General features: G+C 40.1%; 1 pseudogene; it reads right to left on the reverse strand.

The window, feature by feature from the left end:
- Window positions 1-20,403, reverse strand: part of LOC112634592 — a 56,137-nt pseudogene extending 35,734 nt beyond the window's left edge.
- Between the last annotated feature and the right edge of the window lie 1,361 nt (window positions 20,404-21,764).

Raw genomic sequence — 21,764 nt, forward strand, 5'->3', positions numbered from 1 at the left:
ACTAAAGGGGGCTGCCTCCTTGAGGGAGGCCCCCACCCTAAGCAGCTTGCATCCAAAAGCCTGGTTCTGTGAGTTCCACATCTTCATGCCTAAGGGAAGAGCAACTCTGGGGGCCTTTCCAGATGGTCTCTCCTGAAGCTGTTGTGAGGCCTTCGTGAAGCCCTGCATCCCAGCTCAGCTTCCTCTCCTGCCAATTTCCTTCTCCCAGGTTGATACTGAGTGCTGCTCTATTAAGGCCACTGCACCTGATTCTCCATGGACTCTGTTTCCCATGGGGGAACTGGAACTAAAATAATAATAAAAGAAATTCCCAATAATGAAAAAGAAACATTTGAGATGACTAGATGTCTTCTTACCAACACTGTTATGCTGACTTCAGTTCTGGAAAAGAATAATCACAATCATAACAATGATACTACTGCTAATAGAGTTATGGCTTTGTGTTAGGTACTGTCTTAAAAAATAGAATTACAGAGACTGGTAAGACATAGCCCTTGGCCTAGAGAATCTTAGGATGAGTGAAACTTCTAAACAATTATTTAATGACAATTTTTTTTTTATCTATGTAGTTGTGTCTTTGGCCTGTTCTTATCACAGGAAAGTTGAGATAGACAGTGAAATCTCTGGAATATATATTAATATACTCATAGGTTTTTCAATCATCTTTTAAAGCCTGGAATCAGTGGAGAAGATAATTTAAAAATTTATACTTATATTACCTAAAGTGGAAATCCAGCTTTTATTTATGTTTGTTTTGCCAGCCATAATATGCTATCAAATTACTTTTCATTTAGTAAGTCCCCATCACCTTAGGCTGCTAAGACACAGGCAAAATCTTCCAGGGAACAAAATATGTATCCTGGATGAGTAATTCAGAAGCAATTAAGGTTGAAATATTTGTATCAGGTTTTCTTCCTAAAATTTTGCACTTTGAATGTGTTGCATTGCATAAGCACAGAGAATTCCAATGACTTTTTAAAGACTTCTTAAAAGGATTTGTTAATGAAAGTACCTCTTTAGGAAATAAAGAGGGAGAAGACCTTAAAGAATTGTAATCCAATAGAAGAAAAAATATATATACATATACCCTAGATAAGCTGGGATACCAATAAAAGCCGTATGCTATAATTGATATTACAGTTCTATATCAAAAACCTTAACTTTAAAGATAAATTTTATTTCAATAGCTTTAGGAGTACAATTGGTTTGGTTATGTGAATTAATCTTATAGTGGTGAGATCTGTACCTGTGTACAGTACAAATAGTGTACATTATACCCAACAGGTAATTTTTCATCCCTTCCCCCGAATCACCCTTCCCCCTGCTGAGTCTCCAATGTCCATTAACCACTCTGTATGCCTTTGCATACCCATAGACTAGCTCCCACTTATAAATGAGAACATGCAGTATTTGATTTTCCATTTCTGAGTTACATCGCTTAGGAAAACGGCCTCCAGTTCTTTATGAGTCACTGCAAATGATATTATTTTGGTTTTTTTATGACCCAGTAATATTCCATGGTGTATATGTACCATATTTTGTTTATCTACTCATTGGTTGATGAGCACTTAAGTTGATTCCATATCTTTGCAATTGTGAATTGGACTGCAGTAAGCATATGTGAGCAGATATCATTTTTATATAATGACTTTCAAAAACATTAAATTTATCAAAGATATGTAATTTCAAAAAATGGAACCCAGTCAGTTTATCAATAGAATAGAAAATAAGTCAGTAAATTTCAGACACCTCTGGATGTGGGACTAGATTGATCTTCCTGCTGAATTTACAGATGTGAAGGGGATGATCAAATTGGTTGAGTTGATTGATTCTCACTGTCAAGGGCAAATTCAAGAGGGATTGGGGGCACAACAGGGAGGAGTCTCTCAAATGTTAAGATAATCAGGAGGCCTCAGAGCGCCCTGTTGTCCCATTGTAACTGTATTAATCCATTTTCATGCTGCCGATAAAGACATAGCTGAGGCTGGGTGATTTATACAGAAAAAGAGGTTTAATGGACTCACAGTTCCACATGGCTGGGAAGGCCTCACAATCATGGTGGAAGATGAAAGGCACTTCTTACATGGCAGCAGGTAAGACAGAATGAGAGCCAAGAAAGAGGGGTTTCCCCTTATACAACCATCAGCTCTGGTGAGACTTATTTACTACGATGTAAACAGTATAGGAAAAACCACCCCCATGATTCAATGATCTCCCACTGGGTCCCTCCGACAACATGTGGGAATTATGAGAGCTACAATTCAAGATGGGATTTGGGTGGGGACACAGCCACACCATATCGGTAACCATGCCAACAAAGGACACAAGTCCTCAAGAGTAAAGGTTTGGGTCACCCCATCTGGCAGGGAACCGGAACATTCCTGCTGAATATAAAAGGAACATGTAATGGGTAGAAGAAAACGTGGCAACTTTATAAATATTCATCCAATTTTAAAACATTTCCAGTTCTTTATAAAGGTCTGAAGTATTTATGAGTATTTTTCCTTCTTATAATATGAATATACTTGTGTATATATATATATTAGCCAATTCTTTTACTCTCCATCCTCCATTTTCTTTTTATCTAACTTGTGGTGTATTAATAATGGATAATAATAAAAATATTATAAAAATATTTCAATATTTAAGATACAGGATAACAAAAGTAGTGATAAGAGCAGTAAACATTAACCAGGGATGGACAAAGTGCATGTTTTCGTATCCTCTTTTTGGGGGTATGAGTATGTGTTTGGTTGCATGAAGGGTAGTTGCATCATATTGGGTGGAAGGGTGATTTTGCTCATGTCTCTATCTGGAAGATAAACATGGGTAAAGCAGGTGTTTGTGGATGCCATGTTGATAAGGAGCAAGTTGTGCAGGATTGTGCTGGGTCACCTTGGCTAAGGCTGGAAACTACTTTTCCTAGAACCCCCTTCCCTGAAGATATCTGGATTACAGAGCTGTAAAGGAAGGGAAGAAGCAGCCACTCATCTCAGAAAGTGAATGTAGGCAGATTCAGCAGGGGACGGCATCTCCCAACACTTTACTCCATGCTCAACTGGCTTTCCAACTATGACCCTACTGACCAACAGCAACCCCTGGGCTAACCACCAGACAGACACATGTCAATAAACCCTAAAGACTGTGGCCACACAGAGATGGCAACTTCTAGGCCTCTCAGTGAGCTCCCCTCCCCTGTCCCATCTTGGCAGCTAGTCTTGCTTATGTCTTAGTCTGCTCAGGCTGCTACAACAAAATAGCATAGGCTGGGTGGCTTAAACAACAGACATTTGTTTCTCATAGTCCTGGAGGCTGGGAAGTCCAAGGCCAAGGCGCCAACTGATTTGGTTCCTGGTGAGGGCCTGCCTCCTGGCTTGCAAATGGTTGTTTTCTTGTTGAATTCTCATATGGCAGAAGGAGAGAGAGAGAGAAGAGAGAAGAGAGGGAGAGCTGTTCCCTTTTTATCTTCTTATAAGGGACACTAATTCTGTCATGAAGTCTCCATCCTCATGACCTAATTACCTCCCAAAGACCCCACCTCGGAACATCATCACATTGGAGGTTAGGGTATTAATGTATGAATTTTGAAGAGTTACATTCATCAGTCTATAACACTCTTGAGATCCCCTGGAAGCCTGATTATTATGCTTCTGATGGATTGATTAGTGAGAATTACTCTTACTTCCCGACTCCCCCTCCCAGGCGTTAGGTTCCCCAGCTCCTTTCACCTTTATGTAATGTATAATTCCTGTAATAAATCTGCTATTCCCAAAGTACACACAGGGGCTCCAATTCCCAGCTGAAGCATGCGTGAAGCAGGTGAGATGGGAAGAAGCATGGCTACTTTTCAGAGAGGCAAGAGGTGAGCTGGACGGGAGAGTTGTCAGTTTGTTGAGAAGTTGTTAAAAATATGTTTGTATTTGCCACAGAGCGGGGCTGGATTAGGGAGAACCTTGAAGGATGCAGTTAGAAATCAGATTTTGGTAGAAATCAGAAACCACCATTGGCCCCTTGACAAGGGAAATAAGAGGGAATCTGTAAAATCGTAGGCCAGTGGCTTATCTTCCAAATTGGAAAATATGGGAAATATATGGTAGAAACTTAATATAATCAAGCATATTAACAAAAATCATTGATTTTTTGAAGAGAAATATCAGAAATAGTTATTGCAATAAATTCATATAGATATTAGAAATTTCATGAAAAGTTCTCACACTCAAGATAACATGCAACACACTCATTTTCTCATGTGGAATGCAAGAGCTTAGAAATATGAAACCAAAGCTTGATAAATAAGCAATTTTTTTTTTCCAGACAGAGAAGTAGAAAAGCTGGTCTTGGGAATACATGGTAAAACTAGGCATTTTTCATTTTTATAAATAATAAGTAGTAAGCTATGCACCATGATGACACTCCAGTAATGTTTCTTGTGCATCACAGAGTATGTCCTATGAGAAACTGTTTCTAAAAAGAAGAGCGTGGGTAAAAGCTATACACTATATTCCACTTTGGGAATTTGCTTTGTACCTGAGATATTGGCGTATAAAGGGCTCTGAACAGATGTGCAGTAGAGAAACCTATTAACTTTGTGTAACCCAGTGTTTTTTTTTTTTTTTTCAAGTTTTAAAATGCCCACTTTATTCCATATAACAACAGATGTCATTTACCTTTGAGGGAAAGATAGCCCTGAGACTGATCCACTGTAAAACATTTCCTGGAAGAAACATCATCTGATTTTATGCATTTCAAGGCATCATGAGACAAGTGTATCATCATGCAGAAACACGGGTATCATGACTACATTTTACATAAAATAAAAGGAAACTATCTATAAACTTCAGAAAGCTGTAAACTCAACTACTCCCTAAAATATGGGCACGCAGTTGTTACAAAGACATAGTAAATGGTTTCTGGTGTGCAGTATCCTTTTACATTACTCTGCTGTTACATAGGGCATAACATTTACCCAAGGCTTTTTTAAACTACAAACGATGTTTAGCAGCATTCAATGGTGGTTACCTCTCTCAATGGCCATCACTGGACAAATTGGACACCTTCCCACCTGCACACAAATATCCATAGAAGAATACTCAAGTTTTAGACTTGGACCTGTGTACTTTAATTAACTTGCCCTTTCTAGTCTATTAGAAAGTGATATGCACTTTGGTCTGCCAAAAGCAATGCTTGTATTCTGGCAGCGATGTGTTATTGGTTTTACACAGTAAAGTGGATATGAGAACTTCAAAGGCAGGAGGTAAGTTTTTAACTTAAACAGCAGCAAACAAAGAGTAAATTAGAATACTCTGCTGTCACAAATATCCATGATCTCCATAACATACATATATATATATATTATACAGGAGGCATTTCAATTTGCCATCCCCAGCCTAGAAATGTCAAAGGCTGTCCCATTCAGTCTAATATTCTGGATTCCTATTACAAGGGAATACATTAAAATGATGGAAGAGTTGCTTACTGAAAGGAAATCCCTGAAAAATAATAAGGCAGGAAATGTAAAAATTCATAAATCATGTAGAACACTCTTTAATTATAATGAGCTAGATTTCCGTGTATTTGAAGTAATACCAAACACAGTCACTTGTAGAACTAGTCCAGATTCCTTAAATATCAGATGCATTTTTAGCCTTCTGTGTAAGTGTGTGGAAGTTACTTATGTTTATATGAAATGAGGTTATTCATAATTTTCTACAGTAGTCACTATAAACCAGAAAGACTGAGACAAGCACAAATCAAGGCATGGAGTCTCCCAGAGCTGCAGTGAGAAAAAGACTGTAACAGCTGATTCCATACACATGAATGGGTTTCTTTTCTGTAGGAAATCCCAGTGAAATAAGGAATAGAGATGTCTAGAGGGTTTCTTGAGGAGAAGGATGCCCCCATGCATTTAGTTTCCTCTCCCTGTGTTGTAGCACATTCTTCTCCTGCATGGTCTAACTTCCCTCAAGTTTGGTTGATTCTAAGGCCTGAATGATGAGGGTGTTGTCTTTGCAAGTTTTCGTTCAGTCAGAAGTCATTTTGGTCAGTGTGTGAGCGAGTTCTGCGTTATTAAAGATCGCCTAGTGGCCAGCCGCGTCTGCTCACGTCTGTAATCGCAGCACTTTGGGAGGCCAAGGCGGGCGGATCACTTGAGGCCAGGAGTTCGAGACCACCGTGACCAACGCGGAGAAACCCCATTTCTACTAAAAATACAAAATTAGCCAGGTGTGGTGGCACATGCCTGTAGTCCCAGCTATTCAGGAGACTGAGGCTAAGGCAGGAGAATCGCTTGAATCCAGGAGGCGGAGGTTACGGTGAGCTGAGGTCGTGTCACTCTACTCCAGCCTGGGCCACAAGAGCAAAACTCCATCTTAAAAAAAAATCTCCTAGTAAAATCCGGTTAAGTTAAGAGCTAGCCCCAGGCAACCAACTTGTTTGTGTGGGTCCCATCTCCGCCTTGCTTATTTCAAATGCCTCTTGGTAAGCAAGCTTCTTGGGAATTATCTATGTTATGTTTTCAGTCATCATCCCACGCCGTGGCAGCAAGGTAATGGAAGTAATTTCCCTTCATTTTGGGAAAGAAGACTTTACTTTCTGAATCAGTTATATTGGCTATTACATACATATCTGACATTTCCAGAACTAGGATGGGAATGCAGATGGATCTCAAGTTAGGCTTCACTTTCTCCAGATAGTCCTTTATCAGCTGTGTTTCTTATCTATTTTCTGCCTGATGCTCTAGATGCCCTACAGGTGGACCTGCGGCACTCACACCACCTTCGCCTTGGGGCAAGGGGATAGCCTGCTGCGGTGTCTTCTCTGTGGCAGGGTGGCTGCATGCTGTGGTGGCCAGCACTGCCTGGATGCGACAAGTATGTATCATGACTATATTTTACATAAAATAAAGGGAAACTATCAATACACTTCAGAAAGTGGTAAATTGAACTATCTTTTTGTTTTTTTTTCTTTTTTTTTTTGAAACAGTGTCTCATTCTGTTGCCCAGGCTGGAGTGCAGTGGCGTGATCTCGGCTCCGTGCAACTTCTGCCTCCTGGGTTCAAGCAATTCTTCTGCCTCAGCCTCCTCAGTAGCTGGGATTACAGGCACCTGGGACCATGCCTGGCTACTTTTTGTATTTTTAGTGGAGACTGGGTTTCACCATGTTGCCCAGGCTGGTCTCGAACTCCTCACCTCAGATAATCAACCTGCCTTGGCCTCCCAAAGTGCTGGAATTACAGGCGTGAGTCACTACACCAGGCCAACTATCTCTTAAAATATGGGCATGCACAGGCGTGGTGGTCGGCACCTGTAATCTCAGCTACTTGGGAGGCTGAGGCAGGAGAATCACTTGAACCCAGGAGGCAGAGGTTGCAGTGAGCCGAGATCGCGCCATTGCAGTCCAGCCTGGGCGACAGAGTGAGACTCTGTCTCAAAAGAAAAAACAAAACAAAAAAAAAAAAAGAAAAAGAAAAAATGTGAGCACACAGTTGATACAAAGGCATAGTAAATGGTTTCTGGTATGTAACCTTATCTACGAACTAGAAATCTGCAGTTTATCTCTGCGAAACCCACCAGAGTCCTATCACTCTGATCTGCTTTGGGCTTAGACGCAGACTCTCCTGTCTCCAACCCACTGCATTTAAAACATTTTGAAAATTGTTTCATTAGTGCCTTCCAGGTAGTGAAAAGCCAACCTGGGAAGGGAAAAGTTTGAAAAAAGGTGTGGAATAGATGGGGGTAAGTTTAAAACTTGGTCTGTAAATTTGATTGAGACTTTGTTGAATGTGCTTAGGGATGAAAATAATCCAATATGTGTGAGTTTATATATGCAAAATATATGTTTACTATATTTTGTGCATAAAATGTACATATTGAATTATTACGTGTGTATATATACATATACAGTACATATGCACACATTTTCTCACACACATACACAGACATACACATTCAATAAATGGCTCTGAGTCACAACTAGGAAAGACGTTTTAAATTGCTCACAGAAAATGTAATCTCAAAATAATTGTGGAGCAGAAAAAGAAAAAAAAGTGCTATCATTAATGAGACCACTGAAAAAAGAAAATGACTTAATTCTAAAACTTAAATTTGTAATATTCTAGAATGTTCTGTGCATTTACTATTAACTGAGCAAATACTATATATAGTATAGGTGATGTGGTAGAGCAGAAAACAAAGCAGAACACAGCCATTCTCCTGGAACCTGAATTTTAGTGAGAAGAGAGGGGAACAGGCAGGCAGAGATATGATGTATACAGTGGTGCTAACGTGCCCAAGACAACCTTAATGCTGCCCTCAGCTTGATTCAGCTTTAGACAGGCTTCTTCCTGACTTTTGTTCCCTAATCTCCCTTTTCTTGAAAATGTGTTTAATTTGTAAATTCCTTATCTGACTTTTTGAGATATTATAAATGCCTTCTGCCAGTTTTGCAACCCAGGAATACCTTTTTCAAAGACCTGGGAACCATCTCTTTGAAATCCAATAGGCAAGGAAGACGGCATCCCTGTCTACCAGCCTCTACGAGAAGGCAAGAGCCTAACCTTGGTGGGGCACCTTGCTCCAAGTTGTAAAACTGCCTTTTGTCACAAGGACATGAGAAAATTTACTTTTCCTTTGGGTAAAGCCAATCAGCAAAAACAGATGTGGTCTAAGGTCCCTCATCCCAGATTTTAACGATTCTCCCACCCTTCATTTCATCTAGAGCTGGGCTGTGCTGCCTTCCCTTTGCTGGCAATAATACTGGAATAAAATCAACTTCTGTTTGCTTATCTTACCTGGTGCAATTTTATTTTAACAAATGGAGGGTAAGGAGTCAGAGAGTTTGGCAGGTCAGGGTATGTGTTATTTTATAGAATGTGATCAGAACAAAAATTTTTGACACGTGTCATATTTGGGCAGAGGATTAAGTGATGTGAGAGAGTTAGCTGTGTGGATCTGCAGTGGATGAACTTTTTATGCAGAGGGAATAGTCTGTATGGGCAGAGATAGGAGCGTAAACGCATGGATGAGGCCACATGGAAGAACAGAGTGGAGCAGGAAGACAGAGGTGAATGTTAGAGAGGTGATAAGGAGTCAGGTCCTGTGGTACCTTATAAGCCATCAGGAAGACTTGGGCTGACGCTTCGAATGGGATGGAGGAGGGAATCAGAGGAGTCTTCAGGGTAGAGGAGTTAACTGCATGGCTTATGCTCAAAAATAGCTGCTGTTTTGAAGGGAAAATATTTAGGAAAACAAGGGTAGGACCAGGGAGACCACTTTGGAGCTATTACAGTGATGTAGGCAGAGGGATGATGTGACCTTACACTGGGGGTGGTAGCCGTGGGGATGGTGAGAAGAGGTGGTGTTTGGACATATGTTGAAGGTTAAGACCTTGCAGATTTGCTGGAGAATTGGATGCACAGTACGTGAGTGAGAGACAGCTAAAGGATGACTCTGAGCTGTTTGTCCCAAGCAGATGGAGTAGTGGCATAATCAAGATGCGGCCACCGCAGGAAGAGCTGCTCCGGGCAGGGATAGGTCCTTTTGTACACAGAGCCTTCTTTGGTCCTTACGAAAGTTCTCTGAATGTACTATTATTGTCGCTTTGAAAGGGGGAAATGGAATTTGCGAGAATATGAGTAATTTTCTCAGGATCACACAGCTAGGAAAAGGTTGTCTCAGTCTGAGTTGCCCTGAAAACTTGGTCCGAGGAAAGAACTTGTGTGCAGGTGGTTTACGTGGGAAACAGAGAAGCTCAAGGTGTAGGAGTGAGGAGCAGGAGAGAGTGAGAGCAGGAAAGAGTGAAAACCCATGGGAGGGCTGTTACTGAATTTGCAGGCTGAAAGCTAAATCCTACGAGGACTCCTTGAAGCCTCAGAATACCTCCCAGCATTGTCTGCCAGAGGATGTGAGGAGGAGCGCTCGCCCTGCTGGGCTCCCGTTTCCTGGAAATCGAAGGTTGCCTGTGGGAGGGGTTACTCCCCTCACTTCTGAGCTTCACAGTCCTGCAGTTCTAGAGCTTCTTCTCCATGTCTGTGGTGTCAGGAGAATCCCAGGGCAGAAAATGAAGATGTTCAGTACCATGCCAGGCCAAATATATATATTCATATGTATAGATTCAGATAAAGTGCAACTCATATGTATATTCATGTTTATATTCATATAACATATAAACATTCATATATATATTTATATATATATGAATGATTGAGAACCAGTGAAATTAGGCAATGCTTATTTATGAAAGAGCCAGCCTTTGAACTCAGATTAGGATGCCCAAACCCTTGGGTCTGAGACTCCCCAGCTGCCTTAAACCTGTTCCTGAGCTCACTTTCACCATTAGCTCCACCCTTCAAGCCTCTCTTTAGTCCCACCTTGCTTTGTAGTTGGGTCAGAATGATGGGGGGCAGTGAGTGAGGCTGGCTGATGATTTTAACTCACCTTGCACTAGCCTAATTAGCATTGACCCAACCTGAATGCTGGGACTCAAGGAAATACACTGCAAACCTGAGGCTCGACGTGGTGACATGGAGGAATTGTGCTTTGGAAATAACTCATATAATTATTCGAGTTTTGCTGTTCTCATTCTTGGTGGATGTGACCTAGTTAGGTCACTCTTCATCTCTGGGTCTCCATTTTCTCACCAGTAAATGAGGGATTTAGAGCTGACCTGCATAACATTCTAACTCTAGTGTTCTGTAGTTCTCTGAGACTTATGATGAGTGAATAATCCTAAAAATGCATCTTTGTGGTGATAAAAAAGAAAACGCCCAAGTTTTAAACAAAAATGGCATTTTCCTGAGTACTTCTTTTCTTTGGGGTGCTATGTTCCTGGGGAAATCCATGCACAATCATGCAAATTATTTCCTATTGTTTTTGCAAGTTCACCTTGTTGAAATCCAAGGCTGTAATAGCTTCAGCTGCCTGTTTGTGAAAGTAACAAAAGCAACTGGAATAATGCTAGAATGTTAAAATGCTGATGATAATCAGCATTTGGGTACACATTTGCTTTAGTTGGAGGCAACATTTTGGCTTAAGAAGAAGACTCGAGCCTCCAGCCAGAAAACAAAAGCATAGAAAAAAAAATTATCCTTCCTACTCTCATTTTACCCAGCTATTTAATCTCTGCAATTATTCCTGTGACTTTGAATGTTATTTTGTTTTATCAGGAACTGGAGGTCAGGATGGCAAACAGGGTACAATTTTTATAAAGATTATCATGTCATTTTCTCATTACATTCTAGGGAAAAACTGAAATGAGTTTACACAATATACCTTTTAGTATACTGGCATGATAATGGTTATAATACGTTATTTCTAGTAAGCACCGTTGACTAAGACATTGTCATCACCCGAGCAGGTTAAATCTATGGACTACTGAGTGTGAAATGCATTACAGCAAAAGCTTTGAGGGATGTTCATTTCTTTGGTTTAATTTCTAAAGGAAAGCTCGGATATTTACTTGACAGGAGAGATTGCTAAATCCAGTCAACCAATAAACAATTATGTATGTTTTAAAATGCAGAGGAAAGATGGATCAATTATCTCTTTGTTATTCCTCACGGTTCTGCATTGAGTGCCATTTAGGATTCAGAAGTTAATTCCTTACTGCATGAAGAGGGCATCGTCTATCCTTGTAATTGATGCCTTTGCTCCATTTCTTTTCCCATCAATACTTTGTGTGGGAACCTGCTCAACAGTGCAGCCTGTCAGAGCCAACATAAAATTGTAATTAACTGTCATGTATTGCTGGAAACCTGAAGCGAGAGAATGCATGTATCCCTTTTAAGTATTTGGAGCTTTCAAAAAGTAAGCAATGTGATTTCCAACATAAAGATGGGGCAACTGATCAGAATGCATTTTTGTCTGGTGCCAAGTAATAATTTGGAGAAGGGTAGGAGAATGACCCTCTCTGGAACTGGCCTTAAAATGTTTGAGAAAAAAACGATTGTTTCCTCTCAATAACCACAATATTGGAAAACGGTCTTTTGGGAAAGGGTAAGATTGTACTAAATGTGAGATTTCTTTCTCTTTCTGAGATAGATGGTGGTGATGGCTGCATGTTAGTGTGAATGTACTTAACACCGCTAAAACATGTACTGAGAAATAAAGTGGTAAATTTTATCTTAAGTATATTTTAGTATGATCAAAAAGATTTATTTTTTTCCTCTATACCTTTTTTTCCAAAAAAACCCAAAATAATGCAACAATATATGAAAACCAAGTTAGATGAAACCTATTTGAGATTCAAGAGATAAATGTTTATTTATTTAGGCTTACAAACTATTGGTCACTATGGTCTGAGTTTTATGTTTCTCACTTTTTAAAAACTGGGAATCAATTTCCCTTCCAATGTTATGCTGTGTTTATTGTAAAGATTAGAACTCCTGTCTTTTCTTTTTTGAGAAGAATCTAAAGTGGCCCATCTTGTTTTTTTACAAAGAACAAAAACCATTGAGAAACACTTTCTGATTTTCCTAGTTCTTACCACAAAGGAGCAGGTAGAGATGGTGGAGCTGGGAGAAATAAAGAAAGGTTAAAATCCTCATATAACCATGAACTCTACTGGTGAATTGAGGTTTCTAATGTTTAAGTAACTGGTTAAGCTGGTGAGGATGCCAGAGATATGCTAGACAACCAAGGGTGGTAAATGAATTTTGAACAGTTGCTTGATATTTTAAAATGACAGTAATATGTTAGTGTTTATAGGCATTTGGTATAGTATTTGTTTATTGGCTTAGAGGAAAATACACAATTTTATTTGATATTATTAAAAATTTATTTCCCACATTTGTTTTCTTGGTGGGCATCTTTTAGTTCTTGGCAACGAAAAGAAGAAATGCTTATGGTAGCACCAAGTAGAGAGAACAAATTGTTTCTCCTAATCCACACGGTTAATTGTTACCACCAGAGTCAAATTGGTTTCACATTGAGCCTTGAGGTCTTTTATTTTCGAGGTTGGAGCAGAAATCTGCTTTGTCTGCTCAGTACACTCTCGTCGTCTGAACACCTAATGTATTCTAGGAAACATCTTCTCTTTCCAGTGTTTTGGGGATTACCATGTTTTGACATGCTTTAATTCCCTAACCACAGTGGATTGACCCAGAAATGGATGCATGCCCTGATTTTGCCTATAGCTCATTGGGTGATGGTGGGCAACTGAACCAGGAGTCTCTGGATGGGATTTGGAAAGGGGTGTGTGCTGGTGGTAGTGGTGGAGGTGGAATGCTTTGTGTGAGGCCATGTTTTCCTCCTTTGTGAGGGAGAGAACAAAGCCTACAAGCCAAGAAAAGCGGAGACAGTAAATGAAGGTAAATGAACATATATGTAGTGTCCTGGTGGCCTGTCAGACCCTACTTTCAGCCACCAAGAGACATCTGTCTATTCCATTTAGATGCTGAAGTATTCCTTTGGTTATATGAGATAACCCAGTTTCCTTCCATTAAATACAGTTTATTTTCTTAAGCTGTTTTTAGTTGATTTGGTTCTGGCACTTGCAACTGAAAGTCTTGGCTAATACAAAGGTGAACCCTCTTCAGTGGGTACATGAATTTTGGAATTGGATTCCTTCCTTTTTTGTGCGTACCAAGAATGGTCATCCATGAAAAATCTAAATATTTTAAAAGAGGGTTTGTTTTGGCCAGCTGTCCAAACTCATGATGTAGTTCCCCATAGTGGGAAAAGGTCGTTTTAGTCTCTGTCGAAGGGTAGGATGGGGTGGCGAGTCTTCAATCTCTGTGGTTTGGCTTCTAAGGATGGAAGAAAGAATTATGTTTTGTAAAATGCATTCCCAAAATCGGTAGCAAAGTAGATTAATATTTTGACAAAGTCACTCAGGTCTGTTAAACACTAGCAGTGTTTTTTTTATTGGTCAAGATTTAAATGTAAAGGTAAGGATATCTTTGATAGCCCTAGAATATTAAAAGTGTTCCAGTTTTGAACAGCTAAAAGGAAATTAATTTCTCTATATTTCCTGCCTCATGTTGTTTTAAGACGAAGGCTCTCACAATGCAAGTAGTGTTTTTCACTCCAGAAAGAAAAGACTCTTTTTCCATGAAAGAAATGTTTTTGAGAATATTTTTCAGTCTGTAAAAAGAAAGTGATATGCTGTAACATCTATCTTATGCCTTTAAAGGTTGGACATAAAGACTGAACAATTGCAGTACAGGATCCTTAACAGAAGTGAGATCTGAAAGAAGATGAATCCCCCAGCATTGTTCTTCAGAGAAGCCCTCCCTGGAGTTTCTCTTTGTTACCGTGTTGCTTTATCTCAAGACGTGTTAAGGCCTTTCAAATGGCAATTCTTAGAGTCTTTTATATTTTAACTTAAGGAGTCATTCCATTGGAACAGATTTGCAAATAGGTAAAAAACAAAACAAACCAAAACAAAAGAACGTGTTTAGTAACAGTATGTGAGAACAGTGATATCTTTAAGTGTTTGCCAGGTACACAGCTCTCCTCTCATAAAAGCAGCTGCAGGAGGATTTCTTTCCTCAAAATGTGCTATGCTTTGTGACATAATCTGGATACCGTGGCCACCATTGTTTGGACTAGGGACCTGGGTCTGTCCTGGAGTAGCCATATGAAAATGGAACATGAGGATATTTGGTGAGAGAAATTTGTCAGCAGAATTCTGTATCCTGGATAGTGACTGATAAGCTAAATCTTCTCTCTATTCTTTGGAATTTGCAATGTGAGACCCAAGAGAATGTAGCAGTTTAGAACAGCCAAGTTGAAGCAATCCTAGTTTCAGCCAGAAATAGGAGCCCATGTGTAGAAACCATGGGCCATGGGGATGGTGGAACTAATTGTTTCTGTAGGGAACATGGTTTGAGTGTCCTTGGCCTCCGCTGTCCTCAATGGGTTTCCTGTTCTGCATGATACCAGGTAATCCAACTTATGGGAAGATTTCTTGTTTCTTTACATCCCTGAGTATTCATCTGTAAAGTCTCTATTACTTTAAGGTATCTTGAGAAAATCTATTTCTTAGAATATAAAGGGAGTTAGGCAACAAAATAAGCCAATAGGTTATAACCAAATACTTTCTAGCAAACTTGTAGAGGGATATAAAAGAAAAAGTAAAATAAGTGAAATTTGTTATACTCAATACAAATTCATAATAAATAGCAAATACGTATATAGCATGTGAAAAAATAAAATTCTAAGGTTCCCCCAACCACCTACGTGGACTTCCTCCTCAACCAGGACACTCTTAAAATGTAACCTGAAAGACTGGTTCAGGCCATGATGGGAAGTGGGGGTCTCACATGACTCATACACCTTTCTGGCAATAACATCAATACAGACTTGAAGTCTGATAAGAAACATGTTACAACCTATTCTCTCTGAAGCCTGCTACCTGAAAGCTTCTTCTGTAAAGAGCTTTGATCTCCACAGTCCTTTATCTTAACTCAGACATTTCTTTCTGTTGATCCCAGGTCTTTAGAGAAACTCAACCAATGGTCAACCAGAACATTTAAAAATCTACCTGTAAGCTGGAAGCCCCCCAACAACCACAGCCCCACGCCCGCCTCCACTTTGAGTTGTCCCACCTCTTAAATGTATTTGATTGAAATCTCATGTCTCTCTAAAGTGTATAAAACCAAGCTGCACCTCAACCACTTAGGCACATGTTCTCAGGACCTCCTGACAGCTATGTCATGGGTCATGGCCACTCATATTTGGCTCAGAATAAATCTCTTCAAATATCTTGCAGAGTTTGACTCTTTTAGTTGACAAGCATTTACTTTCTGGCAGGCACTAATGTACAGATACACGTTTATTTAATCCTGATGACACAACCCTATCCTTATTTCACAGATGTGGAAACTGAACCACAGAGAGGTTAAGTAACTTGCCCAAAGTCACACAGGTCATAAACGGTAACATTGAGTCATCAGCCCAGGCATTCGGGCTCCAGGGTACCGGCTGTGAACTGCCACACTATATCACTACCATACATTTCTAGAGCTCTCTGACTTTATTAAAATACTTCATAATCAGAATATGTTACCAATTACATATGTTTTGGCCTTGGATAAATTACTTAATCTGCCTATGTTTTTTACATTTAGCAGAACTGTATAATAGAGTAAAAGGCATTTTTCTTGCTACTTTAACATGGTTTTTGTGTGAACAGTGTGTGATCAGAGATGTTGAAACCAAAAAAAGCACTAAATAAGCATAAGACATTATTGGAGCTGTGCTTGTAAAAGCCACCCTGCAGGGCTGGGCACAGTGGTTCACGCCTGTAATCCCAGCACTTTGGAAGGCTGAGGCAGTGGATCACAAGGTCAAGAGATCAAGACCATCCTGGCCAACTTGGTGAAACCCTGTCCCTACTAAAATTACAAAAATTAGCCGGGCGTAGTGGCGGGCACTTGTAATCTCAGCTACTCAGGAGGCTGAGGCAGGAGAATCACTGGAATCCGGCAGGCGGAGGTTGCAGTGAGCGGAGGTTACAGTGAGCCGAGATCACACCACTGCACTCCAGCCTGGCAAAAGAGCGAGACTCTATCTCAAAAAAAAAAAAAAAAGCCACCCTGTAAGCCAAAGCTTATCTGCAAGGTATCAAGCAGAGCCTAGTGACACCGCCATAGGACCCATTTAGAGTAACCTTTTTCTTTATTTTATTTTACTTTAAGTTCTGGGATACATGTGCAGAACGTGCAGGTTTGTTACATAGGTTTACATGTGCCATGGTGGTTTGCTGCACCCATCAACCCGTCATCTAGGTTTTAAGCCCTGCATGCATTACGTATTTGTCCTAATGCTCCCCCTCCCCTTATCCCTCACCCCTGACAGGCTCCGGGGGGTGTGTGGTGTTCCCCTCCCTGTGTCTATGTGTAGAGTAACCTTTTTCTTAAGTAATGCAACCCAACCAAGAAAAGTTGTTCAGCTAAAGAAAGAAAAAATAATTTGGTCTAAATTTCTAGAATTTAGACTAAAATGTTTGTGCATTGGGGGTTGTGAGATCATAGATTCAGATAGTTATAGGTGAAAGGAATACTGGAGATTAGTATAAAATTAAAACTAATGGCCACTATGATCTTCCCTGACCTTCTAAAGATGGATCAGGCACTCTTCCCTTGTCCTTACTTAGCGTTTGTAAATTGTCTTGATTAAAGGGCATATTTTACTGTAAATACTCCTGTGCTTGCATATCTTCTTGTTGGATCTTAGAGGCTAACTTGAGGCAAAGAGAAGACACACATTGATTGCAATTAACTGTATCCACTCTGATAGAATGGAGTTTCTAATTTAAAAAAGGGAAGGAAGTCATATTTCTTCAACATCTGAATATGTGACAAAGATTGAGTTCACGTCATGTGTTGAATAATTTCCAAAACTGCTCATGTGGGGCATTTTCTGAACCACAGATTAAACACAGCCCAAGACTAGAGTTGGTGCCAAATCACTGAGGACAGTAACCTTGGTCCTATGGGGAAATAGTGGGCAGGGGGCAGGAGACAGGAGGCGTTCAGAACTTGCAGCTAATCTGTCCTCACTCACATAAGAAACGCCGAGCTCCTGTGCAGCTCTGGGCTGTGAAAAATGGATACTTCCCTGATCATCCCATTCTAAATGTTTCTTCTGCGTTCAGCTTCATAGGCTTGGAGAAGTCTGAGGTCTTGCTGGCTTCATTGGAAATACCCTGTCCTATTTGCTCCCTGAGCTCTGAGACTATCTTGAGCTTCTATCTTTATTCCTTCATGCTCGGAGGAAGCTGCACAAGCTAGGAAGAAACTGTTGCCTACCCAATATCCAGCCTCCCTGCTTCCTTTTTAACAGAAGACCGATTTGGGAAAACAATATATTTCTTAGCTCTCCCAGCCCACACCTGGTAGCTGAGGTGGTCAATGAAACGTAAGTAGAATTCCTTGAGTGGGGAAATCTATAAAAGGCAATTAACTGTCTTGGGAGGCTTTCTCTTTTTGCTAATTGCTTTTCCTCTTCTTACTTTGGATGCACACTTGATGTCTGGAATGCCAGCAGCCATCCTGTGGCTATGGGACAAATGTGAGGGTGGAAGACAAGGATTGAGCATGGCAGAACAGAAAGATAGAAACCACCTTTGTCCCTGATGGCCTGGTAGATTTGTGCCAGCAATGCCTTACTGCCTACCGCTCTTCCTGTTTTTACGTGAAAGAGTAAGCTACTGTTCATTGAGTCACTTTACCCTGGTCTCTACTTCTGGCAGGCAAACAGAGGTCCTTTTTCTTTATTCCACATCAGCCATGTCAAGGCAGACTGAATGGAATTTAGGAATAGCCTTAGAGGATCCATCACCTAATTTATAAGGAATTGTTCTGTTGGACACAGACATCCTTAAAGTCCAAAGGCCATGCTTCTTACTCTTCTCTGTTACCAAGTTGCTGGGATCTGTTACTACTCAGAGAGATCCTTCTCTTCTAATTTCCCCTTTCCTTCTCTCTTTCTGGTCCTCATAAATAGAAATGGGTGGAAAAATACCTTAACATACAAATATATTTTCTGCAGAAATCTTTTCAAGCCATTAATGGGTTATTTGCATAATTTTCATCTTTGATTAGTTGAAACATTTGCATTTGGACTCATTCACAAGTGCCTGGGGCTCCCCCATGGACAGTAATTCCACACTTGACTTACTTCTTAGTGGCCAGGATAGCTCTGCCAAGGAATCCTTCTTAGAACAGAAAGTATGTATACTTAACCCTGGAAAATCCAATTTTCACCTTTATACTCCTGGAAGCAGATATTGACAATTTAAGAGTAACTCATTTCCTTGTAGCTGGCAAAGCTTCAGAAATAATGAAGGATAGTCTCTGAGCACCCCTCCACATGCAAGGTGGCAAGGAGATCCTAAGACTTTTTACTGGGAAAGCCATGAAAAATGGAAATAACTGTGTGTATTGATCAAATAATACTGATTTAAAATAACAAAGCATCACTCACATTTTTTGGATGAATATAGTTATATCCTGTTGAATGAGAAAGGAAAAGAATCCTTCAGTATTTGTAGGTTTGGCTGTATGTTCCTGACTCTGACTTCCCTACAGCACAAAAACTCCCAACTACATTTCCTGTCTCACAGACTTTTTTTTTTAAATTTTATGAACTCTTTCTATATATCTCTCCTACAAAGTGTAATCTTTTCATAAAAAAGGAACATTTTCACACTGATTCTAGCCAAGGTCTCAGAAGGGGAAGTAAATGATGAGAATTAATTTTAACTTTAACAATACAGACAGAGCATATTGTTTTATACACCAAGAAAATGAAAAACAATACTCACTGAACTTGGTTACCACTGAAATCTGTATCAAGTTACAACAATAAACATAAGAACTCTTAATGATAAGTAGGGCATAAGATAAAAACAAACTATAAGTTGTTCTTCCTAATTTGCCTTTGAGACACAAGAGTAGTGTAACACGAAACGGTAACACTGACAAAAATAACCTATTAGTCGACTTTTCTGTTTTTCAGTTTTCAAACCCAAGGTGCTGTTAAAGTTTAATTTAAAAATAGTTGTAGCTATTAAATGCCTCCGGAGCAAGCAACATACCTGAAACTTGCTCAGAACTACTGTGGAGAATGGATAGGAACCGGTGTTCATTTGGTTTCTTTTGTATGCCAGGCTTTTTAGCTTAGTTGTTTCCATTTGAGACATACTTAACACTATTACACATGGGAGGAAATTGAAGCTCAACTAGAAGCAGTTTACCAAGTTCAAATAACTGGTAAGTGAGGGAAGTTGATATTAAAACTAATTTTCTCAAGTTCTCTATTTTTTCACCACTATATGGTATTTTGGTGTTTGCTGTTACAAAGGGAAAATTAAAATGTAAGACCCAATAATGGCCAGGATTACAGTGACTTACATCTCTAATCCCAGCACTTTGGAAGGCTAAGGTGAGAGGATCACTTGAGGTCAGGAGTTTGAGACCAGCCTGGCTAACATAGTGCTACCCTGTCTCTACTAAAAATACAAAAATTAACCAGGCATGGTGATGCGTGCCTGTAATCCCAGCTACTTGGGAGGCTGAGGCAGCAGAATCACCTGAACCCAGGAGGCAGAAGTTGCAATTAGCCGGGATGGTGCCACTGTACTCCAACCTGGGTGATAAAGTGAGATTCCGTCTCAGGAAAAAGAAAAACACACACAAACAAACACACAAAACAAACAAACAAAACAAATAAGTTTACAAGATGATGTGAATTCTGTAGGCTAATACAAATGCATAATTCAAGAAATCAGAAGCCAAAGCAGAGAATGTTGGAATCTTTCCTACCTGAAGGTAAGGTTAGCAGTTGACTCTTGGTGGAGCATAGACTTCATTAACACTGACAAGGCACAGTGGCCGCCCTCCATCAGCTGGAGACAGTGGGCTAGCAATTCCCCACAAGGCACAGAAATAGGGAAGGCCATGGATAAGGAGCTACAGCATCCAAAGAAGGGAAACCTATTTGGTTACAGCTTTCCAAACTATGTTCCCATGTGTGTTAGTCAGGGATTTCCAGGGAAACAAAACCAATTATACACACACGCAAACACACACGATTTTAAATATATTTATATTTGTGTGTGTGTATACGTGTGTGTATATATATGTATGCATGTGTATATATGTATATACACACATATACAGAGAAAGAGATTTATTGTAAGGAAGAGCCTCATGTGATTATGGAGGCTGACAAGTCCCGAGATCTGTAGAGTGAGTCAGTAAGCTGGAGACCCAAGAAAGCCAGTGATACTTTTCCAGTTCAAATCCAAAGGCCTGAGAAGCAAGAGAGCTCATAGTGTAAATTCTAGCCCAAAGGCTGGCAGGCTTGAGACCCAGGAAAAGCTGATGTCTCATCTCAAGTATGAAGGCAGAAAAAAAATGATGTCCCAGTATTGAGGCAGGTGGAGTCCCCCCTTATCTGAGGGAGAGTCAGCCTTTTCATTCTATTCAGGCCTTCATCTGTTTGGAAGAAGCCCATCCACATGTGCTTTACTCAGTCTGTTGATGGAAATATTTATCTCATCCAAAAACAGCCTCACAGAAACACCTAGCATCTGATCACCTAGCATCTCAACACCAAACATCTAATCACCCCATGGCCAGTCAAAATTGGCATATGAAATTAACCATCACACCACGTGCTTACATTTACGTTGCGGTGGAATAACACCAGGCAGGGCACAGGAAGGTTAAGCTTTGAGTGTCCCTTTACTAGTTACCTGCCATGGGTTTTAGTCCATTTATTTTCTCATGAGGACACTAAACTGTGAGGAGAAATGAGATGACATATAGAAGTGATTTACTGAACTGTAAAACACTTCTTAAAAAGTTATAATATTATGATCAGGGTGGTAGTTGGGAAGCATTAGCTTTTCAGAGAATAGAGAATTCACACTTTGTAATCCAGGGTGTGACAGCAAGCTCACTGTGGCTGCTGAGGAAGCCCTTGTCTTCGGAGAAGACATTCAATCACTTTCAGGGTGTCCTCCCAGGAGCTTCGCTGGAGGGAGGCAAGCAGAGAGGCATAACCACTTTGCATCTGTCAAGCATTGCACTTTTTGAGTGAAGAGACGAGCAGGCAGAGAAGCCTGCTAGGAAGGTGTAATTACTGCATGATCCAGGCAGAGTGGTTGTCTTACATCATCTCATAGGAAATTTTTTGACTTCCAGGTCATTTTAAGAGGCAGAGAAAATAGAAATTCCATGCACAGGAGGAAGCATATGGTGCTATTGGATTGTGGAAATGAGGGGTCCAGCTAGTGGGACTTTGCTGGCCATGCAA

The sequence above is a fragment of the Theropithecus gelada genome, chromosome 1, assembly GCF_003255815.1.
Source record: "Theropithecus gelada isolate Dixy chromosome 1, Tgel_1.0, whole genome shotgun sequence".
Taxonomy (NCBI): domain Eukaryota; kingdom Metazoa; phylum Chordata; class Mammalia; order Primates; family Cercopithecidae; genus Theropithecus; species Theropithecus gelada.